Source organism: Lissotriton helveticus, chromosome 4_1 (genome assembly GCF_964261635.1).
Source record: "Lissotriton helveticus chromosome 4_1, aLisHel1.1, whole genome shotgun sequence".
Taxonomy (NCBI): domain Eukaryota; kingdom Metazoa; phylum Chordata; class Amphibia; order Caudata; family Salamandridae; genus Lissotriton; species Lissotriton helveticus.
The window spans coordinates 2,136,246,254-2,136,267,472 of NC_136063.1; the positions used below are offsets into that span (position 1 = coordinate 2,136,246,254).

The following is a 21,219-nucleotide window of genomic DNA, read 5'->3' on the forward strand; positions in this document are numbered from 1 at the left end:
GTTATCTGGTTGCAATAGATGGAAAAGATTACTCAAAGGAAAGAAAGAGGGCTGTTTTATATGGACTCTTGGGCGATGCAGGAAGGGAAATTTTTGACAACATGCCTGAGAGTGAACCACCACCTGGACAGTTCATTCCTTGGGATGAGTACCATGAGGCTGTAAAAAGATTGGAAAAAAGGTTTCATGAACAACCAAATATAATGGTGGAAAGACATGGTTTTAATAAGAGAAAACAGTTGCAAGATGAAAGTATAGAAGACTATCTTTCTAGTTTGCGAATTTTAGCATCAAAATGTGAGTTTGGTGATATGCTTGATACTTATTTGAGAGATCAATTGGTCTTTCATTGTTTTTCAAACAAAGTTCAAGAACGTCTTCTAGCCTGCAGAAATCCGACCTTAAACGAAGTCATCGACATCGCAGTTGGAATTGAAAGGTCATCAGTTTCAAAAAGGGTTATTTCTGGAACAAGTAATGCGGAACCAGTTTGTTCTGTAACTAATAAGAGTCAAGTACAAGAGAATAAAAAAGATAAAGGTTCATTTTCAGCAAAAAGGATTTTAGTTTGTTATCGTTGTGGTTCAAAAAATCACATCGGTAATAACCCGAATTGTCCTGCACATGGAAAGAAATGTGCAAAATGTAAAAAATTTGGACATATTGAGTCTGCTTGTAAAACTGTCCGGCACCAAGAAAATTTTAAGAAAATTTTATTGGTGGCCCAGTATGGATTCTTTTGTCGATAATTTTATTAACCAATGTCCTGAGTGTCTTCTATCCGACAAGCATTGGAAAAGTAAAAAAAATTATACATCTACCAATTTGTTGCCTGAACAAGCATGGGAAAAATTAGCAATTGATTTTTCTGGGCCTTATAATATTTTGCCGGAAGATATGAGATATTTAATTGTCTTAACTGACTATTACTCAAAATGGATCTCATATGATTTTGTAAAATTTCCCTCTACTGATATTGTAATTGGTTTTCTAGAGAAGATTTTCAATGTAGAAGGTTTTCCTAGGAAATTAGTTTCCGATAATGGCACACATTTTGTATCCAAAAATATGATGGATTTCTTGAGTAAATATGACATAAAACATATCAAGAGTCCGTTGTATTTTCCAGCTGCAAATGGACTCGTTGAAAGAGCCAATAAATTTTTCAAAGAAGGCATTCAAACAGCTTTGTCTTCTGGAATCGATGTTAAAAAACACATTAAGGAAAAAGTTTGGAGTTATCTAAATACTCCCCATTCTATCACTGGTTTTACCCCTTTTTTCTTATTGAAAGGTAGAGATGCGAATGATAAAATCAGACCTATTTTCGATAAAAAGTCATCTTCACTTAATAAGTTAAATCTTTCTAAAGCAAATTCTGTTGATGAGTGTGTCAGGCAAAATTTTGAAAAAAAATATAAGTTAAAGAATACCATTTCCCCGGAAAACTGTGTTTTCAAAACTGGTGATTGGGTAATTATTAAGAAACCCAAAAAAGTTGTCAAAGGGGAATCTAAGTTTACTTTGCCTCAGCAGGTTGTTAGATCTTCAAACTCATCTGTTATGATTAAGAATAAAGGATGGTGGAATAAAAGTGCAGTTATCAAACTTGAACCATATCAAAAAGACATCATCTTGAAAAAACTTGATAAAAGAAATCTATGTAGTAATTCTTCTTTTTTGTGTTGTGAAGATTTCATGGATTTGGTGCAGAATCAGGATCAAATAACTCTTGATGATTCTCATTTTCCTTCACATGTTAGTGAGGCGATTTCTCAATCTTGTTTAAAAGAGGGAGTGGGTGATACTGATCAGCTTGAAGTTGGAACAGATGCTCTTTCTGTTAGTAAAGAAGCAGAAATAGATTTAAATTCTGATGCTCATTCTGTATCTAAGGTTGTTGAAACTGCTGAAGATTCTGATGCGATTTCTCTATCTAAAGACGTTGAAACTGGTAATAGTTCTCTATTGTTTTCTGACTCCAATTTGACTTCAGTTAAGAGAAACATTGTTATTCCCTCCAAATTTAAAGATTATTATTTGTATTGAAAATTGTTTAGCTTGTTATTATTTGTTTTACTTTTTCTTATTCTTTCCTTTTCTTTTATGGAAAGGAGATGTTGTATCTGTATCTTTAATTGACTAGTTCTGTGACACATACTGTATTCCATATATGACATATCCTTTGTTCCATGTTCTATGCCTGAGTTCTGCTGTCGTGTCACTTTTATCCGTTACCTGGACACGACAGCATCGCTCATCCTTAGCTTGTCTTGTGGGTTATTTTACTTTACAGATTTAAATATAATAAATCACTCAACTGAACTACTGCTTGATTTGTTGTTATTCAAAAATACAACATGCACCTAAGTAGGAGGGCTGTTAGGTGATACTCAACCCATTTTACACACCAAGTGTACCTCGGCTAGGGACCATGGCAACATGGAATATACTTTGATAAAATTCTAGTGGACACAAGCTCCGTGTTCCTGATTACTTCCAATGGAGGCTGTCCCTTTGGATTTTTTTCCTGAGGAAGACCTGCTATGATGCATAGCCAATAACACTTTATCAGAGGATCGCAACGTTGACGTGAATATCATATGTCCCGCGTTAGCTATCCTACTAATACAAAAAGAAACCATACAATGATATCTTGAACTTTAATTGTTTGGACATTTAACTGTGTTTTTATGTTTACATGTTTGTATATGTTAACACTATGAACTCTTGATTGTTCATGTGATATATGTTAGTATAATTTAATGAATTATATGCATTCTGTGTGTTATGGACAACTAAACAGTACATATAATTGAGAAATTCCTTTTTGTGATGTGTTTTGCGGGCTAAAAGAATTATTTTGTGCAGATTGAAGTTCCGCCTAATGTATTTCTAACAGAAACTTTCGGACTCTGCCTCAAAGGGATAATTTTTTGACCCTCAATATCAATGCTTAATGAATAGCATTTAAATAAAAATTTTGGGCAGAATTGTGACACTCGTCTGAATTGCTTTTAGTGTATACTTGTATACCCAGGTTCTGAGGGACACAGGACAACCCTGTTATACTTAATGTTCCTTTGACCTCCAGGCTGATGTTTGCGAGTAGAGCCCTCTTCTTTTTGTGGGGTTGCCAGCCTTTTTGCTCTGCTTTTGCTCTTGTTTATTGGGTGCACAATCTTTACTACTGGGATGTTACTTATTCCATCTTGCTAGTGATGTGGCCAACCCACAACCAATTTTAAGTTTAAGGTTTTAGCAATGGCCTGAGCTACTTCTTCATCCTCAGTTTGTGGCTCCTTTGAAGGAGATTGCATTCTATCTCAATGCTGGCCCACCTGCCCTTATTTGTGGGTATCCTTGTGCCTTCTTGTTCTCCCCCACTCCACTCTGTCTGATCCTTTTGACCTCTTTGTTTTCGGGGCTTGTGATTTCTGGTCGTGTTTCTTGGTGCTATTTCCTGTCACCCTGCCCAGGTTTTGTATTTCTTCTTTCTTGATGCTGTGTGAGTTGTGGTTGTGTTCTTTCTCCATTTTCTCTTATGATTCATCAGGTGGAACCTCTGTTTTCTTTTAATGGATTTTCCCTCCATCGTGCTGAGTTAGTGTCCAATTGATAGCAGCGTGACATAAAGTTCTCGTTGGAACTTAACCTTATTCGGGGGACCATTTTGGCAATGTCCCCTCGTTTCTCGTGTTCCTTTTAGCATTGTTTTTGCTCTGAAGTTATCATTAGCTCTTAGCCATGCTGGGAGTGTGGAGGCCTTCTTGTGTGACCCTAACTCCCTTGCTTGTCTCTGTCTGAGTATTAGCTGTGCTGTTCCTGCCCAGTGTTCGACTGGCAGGCTGCAGGTTTGTGACTTGAGTATACTCATTCTAGGGAGCTTGTATCCTTTGTGTGTTAAATGCTTCTTGTTTTGTGCATTTTACCCTCCCCGCCTGCTGATATTGGGGTTAGGGTGTTTGGCCTTCCAGATAACTCGATTGGCTTTTATTTCTTGCTGTTTTTCCCTCTTCCTCCTGTTGCTGTATGCCTCTGAGTGTGTGTGTGGATGCTGTGATCTGGACATCATCTAGCTCCTGCAGCACACCCATTGTGTACTAGGTTTTATTTTTAAACAGTTGTGCAGGTCCTCCTTGCCATTTTTCTGCGGATTGTGCCCTTTGCGGGCTGGTCCCTGCACCTGCAGTGTGCAGGAGCAGTGAAGATGGTGCCTCAAGCTTGAGTTGTGGGAGGCCCTTGTGTTGCCTTTCATAGGGGATTCCTTAAAACTGTTTGCTTTTTCTTTTCTTGGTTTTTGCGGGTTCTGTTTCTGTGGCCTTGAGATTCTGGGAGCTTTCTCATTGTAATTCAATGGGAAAAGGTGCGCGCCCTTCTTACACATGCTAGGAAGAGTGCTTACTTGATTGGTTTAGGTATTGTACCTGTGAGTGCCCTGTGAAAAGGTACACCACATACCCAGGGCAGGTATTGCACTGTCTCATGGTGGGACGCAGCACTGATTGTGCCACCTACCAGAAAAGCCTTCCAAACCTGTATCAAGCCTGCCATTGCAGGTCTGTGGGTGTACAGTTGCGCCTATGCTTAGGTTGGCATTTTTAACTCATTAGCCAACCCTGAGTGGGCCTTCCACCACCACACGAGCACCCCTTGGTTTAGCCATGAGGCGTAAAGCAAGTGGTAGGTGAAAGGCAGGGCAGGTACACATGGGTGTTCCCTGCCCAGATAGTGACGAACCCCCCATGTGGGGTTTCCCAACATAGGAGGATAGCTCCTCCCTTGGGACAGCACCTCCCTTGGGATAGCTCCTCCCTTGTGCTGCTTCTATTTTAGTGGCCTTAGGGCTCTGGGCACATCCCACAATAAATGCAGTGTGAAAGTGTGCACACCCTTCCTACACATGTTAGGAAGGGATGTTTGCATGATATTTTTAAACATGTCTGAAGCATGCCATTGCAGGTCAGTGTGTGCACACTTGCACTATGGTGTTTAAACATATGTCAAACCTGCCATTGCAGGCCTCTGGGTGCTCAATTGCACTTATGCTCAGGTTGCCCTTTCTAAATCGTTGGTCAAGACTGAGGATGCCTTTCACTAACACTAGAGCACCCCACTAACACTAGAGCACCCCTAGCCCCCTCCTTTTCAACATCTATGTGACTCCGCTCATGTACCTGGCGGAGTCTCTGGGGGCCATGGTGATGGCCTACGCCGATGACACCCAGCTGCTGTTTACCTGGCCTAAGGAGGCTGACTTGGTCGGGTTGGCCCAAAATTGCCTTTCCTCTGTCTTTCACTGGCTATCTATTGCTCAGTTGAAATGTAATGAATGGAAGTCTGAGGTGCTGTTGTTTGGCTCCTTTCCTTCTGATTTCAGAGAAAGGCTTTGGCCTCTGGGTTTTCCTCAGCCCTCTGACAGAATGGGCGCCGTAAAAAACCTGGGGGTTTGGTTCGACCAAAACCTGCTTTTTGTGACGCACGTGAAGAAGTTGGCCGGTACATGCTTCGGCATTCTGAAGAGCTTGAGGAAGTTTCTTCCCCTCCTGCCGATTGCCTCCAGAGAAACCGTGGTCCGTGCGTTGATTCTTTCCCGCTTGGACTACGCCAATGCGCTCCTGGTGAGCTGCTCGGGGTCCCTGGTCAAAAAATTGCAGGTTGTGCAGAACTCGGCAGTCCGACTCCTCATGGGGCTTTCTCCTAGAGATAGTGTGCGGACACATTTGCGTGCTCTGCACTGGCTGCCAGTCGAGTCCCGCCTGAAATTTAAAATGCTAACCATCGTCCACCGGGCCTTGTATGACACCGGCTCTTAATACCTACAAAGGAGGTTTGCCTTTTATGGGCCAGGCAGAGTGCTCCGGTCCTCGGTCCAATGGCTGATGCAGATTCCGAAGTTTAAGCGTCAGCGACTTGGTGGAAACTCCTTTGTGCGTCAGGCCGGTCTGGCCTGGAATCTGTTACCTCTAGCTCTGAGGACTATTCAAGACCCAGTGCTTTTTTTAAAAAAAAACTCAAGACTTTGCTGTTTTAATTTGACACACGTTCACTCTTTCTTCAGGAGCTAGCGCCGGGACACTTTGAGTAGCTGCGCGCTTTATAAACTCAATATAACATAACATAACATAACATAACAGGGTAAATCTTAGGTGAAGCTAGTGATAGGTGAAAGGCAGGGCAGGTGCACAAGTGTGTTCCTTTAGCATGTAGTGCAGAATACCCATATGTTTCACTACCTATGAGGTTTGCTCTTCCCATAGGTTAACATGAGGGAATGGCTGAAATTACTTCAAGGTGCAATTGTGGCTTAAAGTGGAGCAACTTCATAATGTTTCCTAACATTGGATTCACAATGGCAAACCCTTTCCTGTGGTAAAGTGGGATTTGTCATTAATAGCTTAGAAATGCTACTTCTAGAAAATTGTAATTTCTCTGCTCTAATACTCTGTCTGTGCCTCTTTAGTTTGATTCTAGTCCACACTGGAGGATGGGGGAGCACATTTGTGCATTCCCCGTAGACAACTATAAAAATTGGTCATGCAACTGCAATGACAGACATCCGTCATTTGAGGGCCTGGCTAGATTGATTTGAGGAAGAAGTTTTGACACTTGGCCTCTGGGAGACAGATTGTGACCCCAATAAACATTAAGATCTGCATTCCTCGGCCCCATGGCATACAAGAGTGAAATTTAGGGGAGACATCTGTGGTTCAAAGGGAAACCCTCGGAACCACCCCCACTTCAAAGGCACACTATAGTATAACTATTGGTGCCATACTTCAGCATGGTAGAGTTGCACTTATGGGGACGTGGGATCGCAGATCCTGGAACTGCTTGATGCACACTGCCAGAGGAATCTGCTGTGCACAAGGAGGAGTACGGCTATTGGAAGGGACCTTGCACCCTTTATGAATAGTGGCTGGCCTGGGCTGACTACCGACTGCTGTAAGGGACCCTGAAGTATGTTCTCCAAGAGCTTATTGGGTTGTCCCCCTGTTCTTTTGTGGAGGTTTCAGGGACATCAAAGAACTCCTGCGAGGGACCCACAGCATCTACCTCTGACACCTGGAGAACGGTACCCTCTTAAGTGCCCACATCACCTGCTGGATTCCCACTAGTACCATGATGTGAGCGTGGAACTAAGTATTGTGCCTGGAGACCGGATTGCCTGGTGCGGAGCCCCAAAGCAATGCTCTCATCTCAGGAGTGTGGCCCCTGCATCGTGGGGCCTCGATACGCATAAGCGTCTTGGTGAGTGTTTGTAGGACCCCGCGTGGGCCGCTTCGTCGATTGTGCTGCATCTCTCTCTTGCGATATGCCAACTACATGCTGTTTGCGTGCAGTGTCTGATTTACAGGTTGCAACCCTGACAGGTGGGGGCATACTCATTGAAGTGCCTCATTCTACCTCATGTGGCACCACTGAACTTAACAACTGTGTGTATTACTGGAATGATCAGCTGTTACTCAAATCAGCGCACACCAGACGTTGTGCCTCATTTAAGGTAGGCACAACATTTTCAACTCTTCGTTGTGTGTGACTGGAGTTGTCTGGTGCGGACAGCTCAATGCACACCAGATTTTGTGCCTCATTTCCAGGGAGCTACAAAATTGATAACTCTTCATTGTGTGTGACCGTAATTGTCTTTGTGACTCAGCTCAATGCGCACCAGACGTGCTTCATTTCCAAGGAGGTGCGGAGTTTGCGTCTCTGCATTGTGTGTGACCGTATCTGTCTAGTGCGACTCGTACCGACGTGCACCAAATGTTGTGCCTCATTTCCAGGGAGTCGAAGACGAACAGATTTATGTTCTGGAGTGCCCTGATTACATGGGCGCCACTTTGATTGATGTGTGTACTACTGGATGCCTCCTTCTTCCGAGAGGCTTCCCTGCTTCATCCACCACTCATTGCTTGCTCCTTTTTGGGGCCTCAGTGCGGCGGACCGACTGCCCTCTCCTCACCTACATACTTGGATAGTATTCCCCAGATCAGGCCTGGGGGGTGAGAGTAGTTGACTGGGTTTGCAGAACGCTCCTGAGAGCGAAGTGGGTCAAGAGATTCCAACCCCCCGAGAGCTTCCAAGAACTGGTCTAGTACACAGTGTGGAATCCTTTAATTGAACTTCTCGAGTAGTGGCGAAACCTCTATTTGTCGACTGCCGCCTAATTAGCCTGTTACATACCCATACCTTTTTCTTGGGACCCTGAGTAAGTGTGACTCTGGCCGTGATAAGCCTAGTATCAGGGGGAAGTTTTTCTTTATCACCAGTCTGTGGGTGTAGGGTAGTCAGGGTTGCTGAAGGATGGAGAAGGGCTTTGGCCATGCGATCTGCAAGTGCATTATCAACTGACCTACCGGATATCAGTGCTCCGCTTTAGGGTGCTGTGTGCTTGTGTGCAAGTACGCTCCATACGGATCTGCCTGATATCCGTAGCACCGCGTATCGGTGCTGAGTGAGTGTGTGGAAGTGACTGCCTGTGATTCATCACACCGAACTGCGGTTTTGCCGTACACGTTGTTTCCTTCCCAAAAGAATAAAACGTTTAACATTGGTTTTTACCCATGCCGCCTTGGCCCACGGTCTATTATAAAAGTTTTGTAATTATCTGTATGTACACATTTCTGATATCGTTGTAAACTGGCATGTACCCTATAACTGTGTGGTATTGAATTAGAATAATTGCCAGGGTGGGTCTCATTGTGACAACGTTTTGCACCGCATAGGGTGCTAGGGGAAAATTAGGATTTTTCCCAAGTGTGCATATTACTGATGTCACTTTTATCACGGTTGCGTCTAGGACTGCTAGTGATATTTCCAAATGTGATTTATGCCCAGAAATACATGATGATCATATTATGTTAATGTGTGCGTTAAATACAAATGTTTGTGATTCTCAGTGTATTTATTGTGTTAGAGTGCTGAGCCAATGCTTTTCTCGTTACCTTTGTGGTAAGGCTGACTACTCAGTACCAAGCTACCCAAGGGTGAGCGAAGGGTATACACTGAGTGTAATCACCCACCCCTGATGGGAGTGGTAGGTTTTGCCTACCTAGGGCCTTGCCTCAGCCAGACAGAACGTGCCAGTTTCAGCACCCTGGCATATATCTTCTGCCTGCTGTGCTGTTTCTTGCTGGGCCTGTTGGCTCTGGGTTCTGGTATTTTTCCACCATCTTCTCCTTGCTAGGTAGGTTGGAGCTTGACTTGTCCTGCTTTGCTTACTGTTGCAGACATTGTTGGAGTTTGGCACCCTCTCACTCTGCTCCCTTTGGTGTGCAGTCTGCTAGGGGGCTGATTATGCTTTTTGCTTGGGCTGTTTGCTTCCTTTTTTCAGGTTCTCTGCTTTCTCAGCCCAGTTTGCTTGTAGTTTGTAGGGTTCCATATGTAATGGACCAAAGATAATACTTAGAGAAACTGGTTTTTGCTGATCCCTTTTAGTTGAACCGGTTTCCACACATTTTTCATCATGAATGACATGTCCGAGGTCACCCTAGTGAATGTCCTCCTTGGTTAAAACAATGAAATGCAGTTTGTTTTCCCCCTCATTTTTTGGCTGCTCCTACTGAATTTTCATCTTTCTTTTTTTGGGAGAGTTACCCTTCTCCCTCTCAATTCTCCCCTCATAAAGTCCTCCACTAACCTGCAACTCCTCATATTCTACTTAACCCTAGCCACACTGTCATTCCCTTTATTTAATGGGGATCACTGACAGAATATCGACAGTCAAAATATCGACTTGCCAAAATATCAAGGTAAAAATATAGAATGCCAGAATATCGACTTCCTATCTACAAACAGGTAAGTACAAACATATCGACTCCAAAATATCGATAGGAAAAAATATAGACAGTCAAAATATCGAATTTTTAAAATTTCTTAAAAGTAATTTTAAAGTACTATAATAATAAATATTATTAATTTAAACATACTTAAAATACTTAAATAAACTTAAAATCAATAAATAATTATTGTAACTTAAATTTTTTTTTTAAACATATATAAATATATATATATATATATATATACATATTATTAACAAAACATATACAATATTTTTTCCGTAGGATAGCGAGAGGTTTAAATTTACTATTCCCACTCCAGTGAGTGCAACAGTAGGGAAAGCGTGGGATAGCGTAGGGGTAAAAATTACTATTCCTACTCCAGAGAGTGCAACAGTAGGGAAAGCGTTGGATAGCGTAGGGGTAAAAAATACTATTCCCATTCCAGAGAGTGCAACAGTAGGGAAAGCGTTGGATAGCGTAGGGGTAAAAATTACTATTCCCACTCCAGCGAGTGAAACAGTAGGGAAAGCGTTGGATAGCGTAGGGGTAAAAATTACTATTCCCACTCCAAAGAGTGCAACAGTAGGGAAAGCGTTGTATAGCATAGGGGTAAAAATTACTATTCCAACTCCAGCGAGTGCAACAGCAGGGAAAGAGTTGGATAGCGTAGGGGTAAAAATTACTATTTCCACTCCAGCGAGTGCAACAGTAGGGAAAGCGTTGGATAGCTTAGGGGTGAAAATTACTATTCCCACTCCAAAAAGTGCAACAGTAGGGAAAGCATTGGATAGCGTAGGGTTAAAAATTACTATTCCAACTCCAGCGAGTGCAACAGTAGGGAAAGCGTTGGATAGCGTAGGGGTAAAAATTACTATTCCCACTCCAGCGAGTGCAACAGTAGGGAAAGCGTTGGATAGCGTAGGGGTAAAAATGACTATTCCCACTCCAGAGAGTGCAACAGTAGGGAAAGCGTTGGATGGCGTAGGGGTAAAAATTATTATTCCAACTCCAGCGAGTGCAACAGTAGGGAAAGCGTTGGATAGCGTAGGGGTATAAATTACTATTCCCACTCCAAAGAGTGCAAAAGTACGGAAAGCATTGGATAGCGTAGGGGTAAGAATTACTATTCCCACTCCAGAGAGTGCAACAGTAGGGAAGGCGTTGGATAGCGTAGGGGTAAAAATTACTATTCCCACTCCAGTAAGTGCAACAGTAGGGAAAGCGTTGGATAGCGTAGTGGTAAAATTACTATTCCCACTCCAGAGAGTGCAACAGTAGGGAAAGCGTTGGATAGCATAGGGGTACAAATTACTATTCCCCCTCCAGAGAGTGCAACAGTAGGGAAAGCGTTGGATAGCATAGGAGTACATTTTAATATCCCCACTCTAGTGAAAATAAATTATTATAAATCACATAATTATAAATTAATCAATTAATATATTTTAATTACCAATTAAGAATTAATTAATTACCAATTAAAAATTAATTAACAATTCATTTAAAATAAATACCAATTAATTAATTATCATGTTTAATTAATTATATTAAATTACTTCCCACCCTATTCCCCATAAACCCACAACCCACTACTAAAAATAAAATAATATTATTCACTTAATTATCAATTAATCAATTAATAAAAAATAATTATCAATTAACAATTAATTAATTACCAATTAAAAATTAATTGACAATTTATTCAAAATAAATACCAATCAATTAATTAATTAACATATTTAATTAATTATAACTAAATTACTTCCCACCCTATTCCGCTATAAACCCACAACCCGCTACAGAAAATAAAATAATATTATTCACATAATTGTCAATTAAACAATTAATTAAAATTAATTATCAATTAACAATTAATTATCAATGAAAAATTAACTAACAATTAATTCAAAATAAATACCAATTAATTAACATATTTAATTAATTATAATTAAATTACTTCCCACCCTATTCTCCTATAAACCCACAACCCGCTACAGAAAAATTACTAAAATTAAAATAGTTATCAATTAATCAATTAAAATTAATTACCAATTATATGTTAATTAATTACCAATTAATAATTAATTAACAATAAATTCTAAATAAATAACAATAAATAAAATAGCATATTTAATTAATTATAATTCAATTACTTCCCACCCTATTCCCCTATAAACCCACAACCCGCTACAGAATTATAATACACTAAAAAAAAAAAATATTATTAACTTACCTAAAATTCGATATTTTTGTTGTCTATAATATGTCTAGTCGATATTATGTCCATTCTATATTTTTGATTCGATATTATGTCCATTCTATTCGAAATTAAAATTTTCTAGTCGATATTTTGGTAGTCTATATTATGTCTAGTCGACATTATGTCCATTCTATATTTTTTACTCAATATTATATCTAGTCGATATTAAAAAATCGATATTTTGACTCTATACCATTTAAAGGATGGATTTCATCATCCCACTATTTTGCACCCCCTTTTTTTTGTTAACCGCAACTTTTAACCCCCCCCTGCCACTGCCCCCCTTCGCCGATGTTGTGGCTGAAGTCTTTGTCCCCCTCTCCTACTTCCATTAATACCTGCTTCCCCTCTACAAGCTTTTCGTCCTCAAATCTTATGTATGTACCTACTTTGTTTTCTTTTTCCTTTTGATCTTCTGTAGCTGCCTTTTTCTGTTCTTTCCAATACCATCATCATCTTTTTTTCACTGTAGGGGGTCCATAGGTGTTATAAAAAGACAACAACGACCCGTACTTTCTTTGTTCCTCCTACTTACTAAATATATTTTAAAAATAGAATTGTTGTTAGAATTCCTAGTATTTTTGTATATACCAGTTAGAAGATTTTAGGATTTTCAGGGAAATTTACTTTTCCTATTTTGACAATGCCACAAAATGGAGTTTAGTCATGTATCTGTTGCCAGGCCGGTCTTCTCCATTATGGGAAATCGTCTGATTGGGTAGTACCATTCTGGAGGTGCTGCGATTGTCTGACCCCATCAGTGCTCTACTGTAGGGGTAGCTTGGTGAAGGGTATGTATTTTATTTTCTAGGCTTGTCTTCTTCTTTAGTAGGCTGAGTTTTGATCTCTGTGTAAAGTCTGCTTGCCTTGAGGCATTTTTGGAGTTTTTACTCTGATGTGCTCATTTCTCTTAGCCGGACCTTGCCCTTCTGTGTAACTGTTTGTGCTGCTTCTGATTTACCTTTTTTGCTTACCTTTGGTACCTGGCATAGGCCAGGGTACGAGTGTGCCCTCTTTCGTATATAGTATTGTGCCTGTTTGTGGCCTGCCTCCTGCATTCCTGGTGGTGATTGGGATTGGGTTTGTTTATGAAACCTCGTCTTCTAGTATGGGATATTGGGTTTTTGTCTGCTTTTTTTTGTTCCTGGATCTCCCCTCACCCCCAATTTGGAGGTTGGTGACATTCTTGCGCCTAGACTGTCGTTCTTCCTTGGACTGTCATGTGCTTGTTTAACTGGAGGGTCTTCGTGCTTCATGCTTTTGGTGACTTTCTTTCACTCTGTCACTGAAGATTCATGCTCCTGTTTTTAGCTTTCTTGGCTTTCCTGCTGCCTTTTATGGGTCACTATTGTGGGCTGCTTTCTTCTGGGGCCATGCTTCTCTTGGTACACAAGTTGTACCATCTTCCTTTGGGTTTCTAGTGATTGTCGACTTGAGTGCCCACTGATTATTGGGAGTTTGTTAACCTTCTAGGTTTTGTCTATCTTTTTTTGAGTATGAACTTTGACCTTTTATCCTTTTTACCTTTGCTATGCAATCAGAGCTGGCTGTGCCTGCTTTATGTATTGCATTTTTTTGAAGTTTTTATATAGTACCTTGTTACCATACAGGTATTAAGGCTCTTTTTATTGAGCCAAACAGTTCAGATGAGTATTTCAAGGAACACCAAAAAACTAGGGGATGGGAGAGAGGCTGGAGGGGTGGGTACAGTTTGATTGAAGAAGGTTTGGTTTATCTTCATGACATAAGGCCTAGGCGGAGGAAGTGATAAGGAATTAATGATTGTTTATTGATAACCCCATGACTCCATTGTAGTCCTTGTCACAGCCCTGAGGACCTTCCCAACCCTTCATCTCTGTGGCTTTGGTTGCTGATTGCTTATCTGGTTCGGTAATTGAGTCAAGAGTGTTCTGGGCAGAGGGGCTTGTTCATAGCTACAGCTGGGGGAGGGGTAACTTAGGTAGGCAACGGGTGCCCATCTCCAGGTTTCTGACACATATCTTGATGTAAGGATTCGGACTAGGAAGGAGACTGAATAATAAGGTTCCTAGTATGTTATCAAAGAATACCCAGTCTTCCATATTTTGTGGCATGATATAAGGGTTCGTTCGTTTCCGCATGAATTAGTTGGATAATTATATGCAGCGTGAAATAAGTTGCTGCCAGAATCCTGCCATCTCCTTTTCTGTCGCCCTTCTGTTGTTTTTAGGTAACACTTGCTCAAGGAACGTAGGAGTCACGCTCTGGAGCCAGCATGCCTTCTTACACATTCGTGATTAAGTATTCTGCCTTACAGATGGCCCACCCCATTATGGAGTGATACATCTTTCTATTTTTGTAAAGATTGTTTTCATGTGAAGGAGAGGGGGAAACGGAGGCCAGCGTGGATACATTTCAGATCACATGACATGGGAAGCTAGTTCCTTAGAATAAGCAGAATTTAAACTCTTCCCACAACCACTTGGGCGTTCTTGTGATAGCTTTTTTATAAATTAATAGAACGTAGTGAAGTCATTCCAAATTACCTACTTATTCCATCCATGCTGCTGTTTCGGCCCCACCTTCCCCTGGCTGCCCACCTGTTGGTCCTCATTCCTGAGGTATGAGTGGTCTCTCTTGTCACTATGTTTCGAACAACAATCATGTATGGAGACACTTTACTGGTGACTACTCACTACTTCTCTTTTCCCTGCCTACACCACGCTGTGAGAATATAGACTGCCGCAGGTGCTGGCGGGCCAAACAAACGGCCATTAATAGAGTAGGGTACCCACAGTTAAACAAAAAACATGGAGTTATTTGGGTGGTAATTGGCGCTACCTTTGATGATAAAAAGTGAAACGTAAGAGGGAAGAAAGGGAAGAAAATGAAGGCAACAAGAAAATAGTAAGCAGTAAGGTCTCCATCGAATGTGTCAGGCTTTTATTCATGTCTCATACAGTCATCACATCCTTTTTTGGTGGGTGTCCTCAATGCACCGGCCTAGCAAACAAAATGCTACTATACATTTCAGTGGGTCACCTTCATTTGGCTACGTGGCTCTTAAACGTCTGCCTTCACTCTCATTTTAGAGTCAACAGCTTGACAGGTAGGATGTTTTTGTTGGCTACTGGTTGAGTAACAATCAAAGGTTTCTGAATAGTCAGCGATGTACCCTTAAGAGAGTGTATTTGATTTAGAGCAGCATTGTGAAGAACAGAGCAAATGTAGGTAGATACAGAAAATACAAGCAGCTAACACCGTCTGTGGCTATAAATAAACCGTAAATAGTTGTATGTAGTAGGTCGGAAACTGTTGTTTAAATTAACATTGAAGTCTATTTGCCAGTATTATCTATGATGGTTGAAAGCCAATGTCCAGCATCATTTTAACATGGCTTCGATAGGCGGTAACAAGGGGGCACAGGGCACAACTAAACTGGAAACAATTCAGCCATCCGATTTGTCCTCAAAGTGAGGGGACTCTACTTGTGCTCGACAACAACTACTGTAGTGTGTCAAGCCTTAGCGGTCCTATCTTGTTGTGCCTGGCTTGGTGAACTCAAAACATGCAGCTGGTATCAGCTTCCATAGGACTTGGGGCACCCATTGGTTACACTGGTTCCCACTTGTAATTGGGGATCTGCAATTTCAGATCACGGTGCATCAACATCTTTATAATCTCTATATCTCAGTATCTCTGGAACCATGGAAGGGACCCATAATCTGGGCAAGTAACATCTTCCAGTGGGACACAAGGTTTAGTGTGGAATAGAAATACCTTGTATCCGGTCATGGAGCTATATAGGCTGCCACAAATACACGAGGAGGGTGCCACAAGCCGTCCTGTCCCGCACTGATGCGTTCCTTGAATGGCTCATGCACATCCTCCACCCCCGGGATGTTCAGAAGTCCTTGTGTTCATTCATTGACTACAGAGAAGAAAGGACACATAACTCCTGGCCTGTTAACTTCATGGAGGCATCCTGCCTGCAGTTTTCGCTAAGCTTTGTCCTCATTGCCATGGTTGTTCCTCAATTCACCAGGCAGCTGACATGGCACAACTGCGAGCCTGCTCCAGTGCCCTTAACTGTGCCCTACCATGGGGACAGTAGCAGTGGGTGTCCTGTTCTTGGTCAAGAGCCTACTGTGAGCCGGGTTGCAGAGCTTCTGTAAAGTCCAAAGAGCTGTCTTGGGAAGGGCAGTTTTTTTTCTGGGACAATGACCGCGAATCCAAGGCTAATGAAAAGGTGTCAACTTCGGAGAGCGTTGCTTCCTCCTGTCCATGGAAAGGGCATGTCTTTCCAGGCCTTACTACAGAGGAGGGGCGTGGGAGGGTGGGTGTCTGTTGTAGGAGAGGCAGTCTAGACTTGCCAGGTGCAGTCTCTGCAGATGGTGGTCAGCAAAGCACACAGGTGGTATGCACAGATGGCCATTGAGTTGTGTATTGGGCCCCAGACCACTCACACACCGAGTGTCACCATTGATTTGCTTTCGGACGTACCTCTGGCGTCGATCTGTGCTGCATCCAGAAACAAGGCACGGATTCATATGCCACAGAGCATCTGAAGCGCAGCATCTGAAGCGCAGCCTGAAGCCTTCATCAGGTCCCAAGGGCATTAATCCTGTACTGGGAGTCACGATTGTGACTAGAAGAATAACTCTTAATTAATAGTAGTTTCGTTGTCAACACACGGTGGCAACTCGAATGTGTTCCTTACTGTGGGAGCATAGCTGGTCCTCACCAGGCACAAATACCCTACTGAGTGCCAGAGATCACAGAACTATTGTAGGCGAGTGACCCAGGAGCCACCTCGCACTTGTGAAGGCCCAGGAGAGCAGACCATCTGGCTACATGGCTACACCTACTAATACAAAACGATTGCAATCCGTGGCCCAGCACAGGGAGGGGACCAAAGGAATGTGTTCACAGGCTAACACACAGTGACAGGCTAGCTATAGACAAAGATGAAACCGGGATTAAAAAACACATGATCTGAAACAAACGTCCATCTAGCCAGAGCCAACAGTGATAACAAGTTAACGCCATGAGAAACCATAAATGAGTTCTGCAGTGGAATTTTAACAATCATACATGCCCTGTTCCAAATATATTTAAATTAGAAGAGCGTTCTATTAGCTGCGTGGAGCCAGACATTAATTAGAAAGATACCGGGTATTCTAAATTCAGTTCACGTACAGCGTAGCGACTCATTAGGCTTTATTGCGGCAACCAAATTAACTGTTCACAGGCATCACTACACATCCCTTGAAATGTTGTAACACAGTGGCCATGAAAGCCGCTCCCCGGCTCACGCCTGCAGCCTCAGCTCGGTAAGGTGCAGTACATGTTAAGGGTCCCTGGCCTTTGAACTCTGCAGGTAGATAGGAGAGGTTCAATATCGCACATACACGCATCGGGCCGCCCATGCTCCGACTCGTCTGCTAAAAATCATCTATTTTATAAAATGCTGATCAATAAACATCTGCTACCAAACTAGAGTCAAAAACATCTGAAACTCGCTACCTCGAACCCCCCAGCTCCCCCCAAAAAAGCTTACTTCAAAAGGAAAGATTAGCAAAGCCCATGAGTCTGACAAAATGATGGTCAAATAACACAAATGTCTTTACTTTTTGGTCAAATTACACCCATGTCTTTAGTCTTTATTATTTTTCCTACCTTGGTATACTTTGCCAATCTACTTCCACCTTTCAATGGTTTCACATTCTCTAGTGCCACCAAACCCGACTCGCTCAGGTAGACTACATCTAGGCAGATGTGCCAATATATTGTTAGGTAATATATTCAGTATAATTGTTCTGTTGTGTAATATTGCTTAAAAACTACCCATTCCCAGCCTTTTCACCCTTTTAGAATCGCCTGTTTAGACCAATCAGCGAGGCCTTATCAAAGAGGCACTAACGTAAAAAAAAAGTAAATTTTGAGGCACAATTCCTTATCCAGGGGAAAGACTTTTGAAACTATAGACAGTGACATGTTGTTGCCACGCCATTGTCAATGGTTCCCAGGATCTGATACCCATGTGCTTACATCCACCTAGGTGACACCAGTTCTGCCCTGCAACTCATGTCTAACCGTCCTAGCCAGTCTCTTGTGTTTCCAAATGAATTTGGCAAAACGTGGCTCAAAACGCACCTTTTAACTCTGTGTTTGAAATCTCTAAGAACTCTTAAAACACCTTTTACAGATCAGGGCAGCCATGAAGGGGGAAGCTTCGCTCCGCAGCTCTAGCGTAAAGTCTTCTCCTGTCCGCTGCACGTCTATATTGCGTTTGCAGTGTGACACTCCACAGAATTTGTTAGACTTACGTTAGCACAACAGATGGAGAGCATGGTGAGTAAAAGAAGGTTTGTTACAGTGTAATTCTGAAGTCAATTCATGGAAATCCGCTGCCGCCAAAGTAATTTCCCAGAGATAGAAAATGGTGCCCAGATCCGTACTCAGCAGAGTCAGTGAGATCACATGGAGTGGCTGAAGGGAGCAGTGTTGAATGTCTAGAGCAGGGTTCCTCCAAAGTCGGTCCTGTAGTGTAGGCTCCATGCCAGATTTTTAGCATATCCCCTTTTAGATAACAGTAGTTACAGAACCCTGGTCTAGAGCACTTAGGTATAGCAGTCAGCTAAGGTGTGCCCAGACCAGCTGCGTAAGGATGAAACAGCTGCCTGCAGTGATGGCCTGCGGAGGCAATGTGTCGGTCTAGAGGCAATTTGATATGTTTTCAGATGAGAAAACTGGGTCAACTGAAGGTGAGGAAGCGATACACTGACCTGGGTGGCAAAAAATACAGGCCCGGTGCACTGCTCCCATCTGCACTCATATTCTAGTGTAATATCTGCGTGAAGTGTAGAAACATAACCAGTGCCTTGAGCTTGAACTTTCAGGGAAGTTCTTTTTCAGGGAATGTTCCCAGGAAGAGATTTCGCCTTTTTGGAGCACAGTTATTGGTCAGGGGATGACTTTGCGGTCCATAGGAGGCCTGGCAGACATACTCCAGAGTACAGAGGTGGCATATGATCCCTGCACATAAACCCAATGGGGGCATCTGGGAGCCCCTGGGAAGATGCAGGTACACAGAACAAGTGGTGATGTAAGATTGTCGCGGAGATTGCCCATCTATTCTCAGTGCCTTTGTATAACGTGCTTCAGTCTGAAGATGGAAAACAACTTTCGCACAATTACACAATGCAAGGAACAATTACCAAAAAACAGACAGAATCAGAGATTCCACGTAATTTGAGAGTGGACAACAGTTCTATCAGAGATGGACAGTAATCCGGTGGAGGGTGCTGCAGGTCACAGGGGGATGTTGAGCATTAGCATTGAGGATAGTAACATTTTAGTAGTCTGTTACTTAGGGGCAGTGGGTCTTATAGTAAGGGCAAGCATCACTCCACAGCATCTTAACCCAAAAGTTATTTACTCCATAGTTCATTAGAAGTTGAAGTAGTGGAGGACTCCTCAAATCAGTAATTTTATGTAGAAAAAGTATTTTTTGAATTATGGATATATATGGAATAAAGTACCCCCACTGTACATTCTAAAGAATATTGCAACTCACCAAGGTGTTCTGTGATCATATAGAGGAATTATGCTTAAAGAAAGTTCCCTCATAAGGCAATAGCATTCTTTACTGACTTGCAAAATCATCCCCCATCTCACTACTCCCATGGGTAGCCAAGATTACGGAGGCGCATGTCAATTCACTCCTTTCAGATCTTTGGCCAAGCATGACCTGTTGGACCCCTACCAGAATGGTTTTCAACCTGGTCACAGCACAGTGTTTGCTCTCTTGGCTGTGACAGAACATCTTTGGTCTGCTCTGTCGCTGGGCAAACGTCGGCGATGATCCTTCTGGATCCCAGCGCTGCGTTTGACACAGTGTCCCATGCCATTCTGCTTCAATGCATGGCGGAGGCGGGGATTGTCGGCTCGGCCTTGAAGTAGTTCACTTCATTTCTCAGTGAGAGGTCATTTATGGTTAGTGTTTCCCCTTTTGTCTCAGGCATTCATACTATTAAACAAGGTGTTGCACAAGGTTCTTCCCTTACACCCCTGTTATTCAATCTCTATGTCCAACCGCTGGTTGCGGTGGCTAGAAACAGGGGTCTGACCATGGTCTCCTATGCCGACGACACTCAGCTGGTGGTGGCACTCTCAAGCAACACCAAGAGGTACGCCCTGAAATTTCAGGGCAATTTGGCAGTGGTCGCTGAATGGATGACCACCAACTGCCTCCAGCTGAACACCAGTAAATCAGAGGTGTTGTTGGTGGGAAAGGATCATGGTCTATGGAGTGAACATTGGTGGCCAAAAAGTCTGGGTAGCGCCCCCTCCTAAGTTACCTGTCAAAAACTTGGGGGTGTGGTTGGATTCATCGCTTAGCTATCAGGTCCAAACAAAAAAGTTAACTTGTGTCCTTACATTAACCCAAAGGCAAATAAGGTGAAACAGATCATCTCAAAGAATTGGAAACTAATTGAACATCTGAACATTCCTAAACCGTTATTTGCATTTCGAAAAGCGAAGAATATAAAGCAACATTTGGTAAAGGCGAGTAGGGTGGTGACAAGCCAAAAAGATACCAGGAGCATGTTAGGGTTGTCACCAGTGATAGGACACTACCGGTGTATGAACTGTGTTGTGTGTCCTAACACTATGGATTTGAAAGAGATCCAAATCAATGGCCATACACATACGATGCGCACTTTCTCTAATTGTAACACCAAGAACGTTATTTATGTGGTGAAATGTCCCTGTGATCTGTCCTACATTGGGCAAACTACGCAAGCAGTTAAAATGCGGATTGGACAGCACAAATCGCGCATAAGGTGTAAGTACATTGGGGCCCCTCTAGTGCAGCACTACTTGGAGGCAAACCATAATGAAGATGATTTGACTTGGGCAGTTCTAGTTACCATCACGGCTAAAATATAACGCAATTAGAGACCAAGCTCAACCGCACAGAAGCAAGATTAATAGAGAGGTACCATACCTCTGATAAAGGACTCAATGAGCGGGACGAAATTTGGGCATTGATCTGAATGACTTGATCTTCTTCATTGTTTGCTGTATTTTGTATATCGCCTTTGCTGAGTTCCTTGGGGAATGAGTATGTACTGGGACAAGGTTTGATACTGAATATTGAAATATATGTTCATATGTTGCTGTTACAAACACTGT

General features: G+C 42.3%; 1 protein-coding gene across 1 annotated transcript in view; it reads left to right on the plus strand.

The window, feature by feature from the left end:
• Window positions 1-21,219, plus strand: part of NEXMIF (neurite extension and migration factor) — a 1,312,151-nt gene that overhangs the window by 362,974 nt on the left and 927,958 nt on the right. The gene's annotated exons all lie outside the window — the stretch shown is intronic.